Raw genomic sequence first — 3,322 nt, 5'->3', positions numbered from 1 at the left:
GTGTGATCTGAGTTTTTATTTCATTTTGGTACCATTTTAGGGATGATCCATGAATCTAGTAATGCCAGAAGTTACCAGTGTAACTTGCCAAGGAATTCTCCCATTAGCCATTGGTCCAGGAAGGTGCCCTAAAGGTGGGGCTTCCTATCTGGACAGAACCAGAGAGAAGAGAGCACAGCCAGTGTCTATGTGTGGCCACAGATTATCTGCTGATCAACTGTCCAGTGTTAGATAAAGACATGGTGTGTACCCAGTGGGCTCAAGTTCTCCCGCTGAGTAGGGTACTCCCTCCAACCTGCCTTCACTTTTGAACTACTCTATGTCTCCGTGATTTACCCCAGAGTGAAAAGTTAACACCAATGGGGCCATTTGTAGGGACTGAGGCAGGAGGATTGTGATTTTAAGCTATTGTGGGCTACATTGGGATACCTTGACAAAATAACAACAGAATCACCACCAACAACAATAATAATTATAATAATAACAAAAAGAAGAGAAGGGGAGATAAGTTGTTCAGACAGCAAAGCAGTGAGATGCTGGCCTTCACAAGGACACAAAAAGATAATAAGGAAATGATTCTCTGAGATGTCCTCAGGGCTGCTCTTGGTTGGCTTCCAGAAACTTGACTTCAAGTTCAAACTGTTCCCAAGCCACAGTGTGATCCTGGGCAAGTAGCTTCTTTTTCCTGGACTCTACAGTCTTCAGGTATTGTCTGATAAATGTACTATTTCTATGTATTAGCTACATTTCTTGATGCTGTGACAGAAACAACTTAAGGGAGGAAGGTCTTGACTGAGGAAGCCTATGGGATGGTGCCACCCATGCTCAGCATAGGCCTTCACTCCTCAGTTACCCCAGGTTAGGAGCTTCCTACGAGATATATCTGGTGTTTTATCTCCTAGTTAACAACCAATAGTCACCATCAAGTTCTAAATCAACCAAAGAGGAACACAGCAGCAAGGAGACCTGAACAGGAGCAAGAGTCGACAGGTTGGTGACCTGGGAAGATGGCCACCTGCTGTGGAGCTTCAAACCCTGCGATGGTTCTCAACGCAACTGCTCAGCAGTGCTTTCCCCCCAGTTTTTTCCTTTGCTTCTGGGCAGAGCAGGACAGGACACTGCCTCAAATAAAGACCCAAGTCCTTGGGTATTGCTGTGACGTTCAGTCTGGGTTCCTAGCCTATGTGGGATGAGTCTTCCCTCCTGTTACCACGGCTTAGAAAGCACTAGGAAAATGACATGGAAAGACTCACAGATGATCCAGATTCACATGGTACTTTATCAGAGGGGGAAAAATATTATTTGAAAAGAGCTCCTATGTGGGAGGAAGTCTGTGCCTCATGGAAAGATGAAGAGGCCAACAAGGGAGCAGCTCCTAACAGGGGTGGGCACAAACTTCTTTAAGTCAAGCCCAGAAAAACACTCAACTCCCGCCATCTCTTTCTAACACCTGCGGATAAGAGAAAGACAGAGACAGACTCTATTTTACCCTCACTCTTCAAAGGGAAGTCTATGTGGCTTTTCTGGCCCAATTTGAAAGATGCCTTTCCTCGGGCGTGTTTTCAGAGTGAGGTTCAAACTCCCTTCTGTGTCTTCCAAGCCCAACAAATCCGGAGCCAGCCTTGGGTTCCCAACTCCCGCTGCTGCTTACACTCCTCCACCCTGCTCTCGCCTGCTGGACTCCTTCCTGTTCCTCGAAGACACCCCGCCCACGCCACCACATAACCTCACCCTCAAAGTGCTTTCTGTCTTGGTGGCCTTTGCGCATCCACACTCTCCTTCCTTCAGGACTCTCTGCTCAGAAAAGTCTCCTGGACTACAGAGGTCTGCACAGCACAGCCTGGATTTCTCCTGGCTGTTGCTCCTCTCAGAGGGCTCATTATTTGCTGCCTACTTTCTGGTTCCTTCCCTTAGAAAAAGATTGTAAAGTAGGGCTGCTCCTCTGGCGGGTTCATATTCTGTGAACTGGGAGCCAGGCCTGGACCATAATGGGTGTGGTGTGTCTGCCAGGAAAGCAGAAAGAAGAGCTGTGTGCAATGAATGTGCTAAGGTTTATAGAGGTGACTGGCCCGTTCCAGAAGCTGGCTAGAGAACCTGTTTAAGAATATGTTTCAAGACTTCTGTAGATGCCTGAGGTCCATAGCACAGGCCACCGGGAGGAAGGCAGATTTGAAGCTGGGAGAGCCAGAGCAGCCTGGGAAGAGCCCAGCACAACCAAGCTGTCATCATTGTCCCCAGCTGTGGGCTGAGCAGCTGAGATGTGCAAACTTGGACAGCAGTCAGTTCCCAGACACGAATGTTGTTGGGTTGCACACGACTTTTCAGCCAGTGGAGTTGGCTACACAACGCTTGCTGGTTATGAAAATGGCCGCCACCTCCCTTTCCTTTCACATCTTGCAAGCGTGTCCCTGGTGACCCATTGAACTATAAACATACCAGAAAGAGAATTCCGGGAAACGCAGCTGCAGCAGCCAAAGGAACACATTCCCCAAGCCCACATAGGTCTATAGCAGCCCTGATTGATGGATGGAGTGAGAGAGAGCTTTGCACTCCTCTGTGACCCCCAGAGACAGGTATATCAGAGCCCCCGGGTGGTCCAGTTTCTTCTGCCACCTCCCAGCCCCACTCCAACATCTGCAGGCCTGTTGGGCTGTTCCCTCTTTCCAGAGTCTGAGCCCCAATGAGCCCAGCTTTACATGTCACCTCGTAGAAGACAGTCCACACTGAGGCTGACTGTCATCATTGACTGGGAGCTTGCATACATTTCTTGGTTCCAATCTCTGGAAGGACTGCTATTATCCCACTTGGGCACCCCCATAGTCAAAATATGCAGCTCTTATTTTCTCAGATAAAATTCTGCATTTGGGGGGTTTCATCGCCTATTTTTCATTTTAAAATATTTTTACATTACTGGGGAAGGGGGACATGTGGAGGTCAGAGGTCAACCTCCAGGAGTTTTTTTTTTTTTTTTTTTTTTTTTTTTTTTTTTTGGTTTTTTTCGAGACAGGGTTTCTCTGTGTAGCCCTGGCTGTCCTGGAACTCACTTTGTAGACCAGGCTGGCCTTGAACTCAGAAATCCACCTGCCTCTGCCTCCCGAGTGCTGGGATTAAAGGCGTGCGCCACCACGCCCGGCTTCAACCTCCAGGAGTTAGTGGCCTCCTTCCACCATGTAAGTTTTGAGGTTTGGAGCCAGGTCCTCAGGTTGATGCTACAATGCCTGCATCTGCCAAGTCATCCTGCCTACATAGGGTATTCTCCTAATACCGTATCTCAGAGCTCCTTCCAAGTAGAAACACACAGATCCACTTTCTTCTAATGGCT

Source organism: Mus caroli, unplaced genomic scaffold, assembly GCF_978045245.1.
Source record: "Mus caroli unplaced genomic scaffold, Mus_caroli_1 scaffold_2, whole genome shotgun sequence".
In the NCBI taxonomy this organism is placed as follows: Eukaryota; Metazoa; Chordata; class Mammalia; order Rodentia; family Muridae; genus Mus; species Mus caroli.
This window is presented reverse-complemented; position numbering follows the sequence as displayed.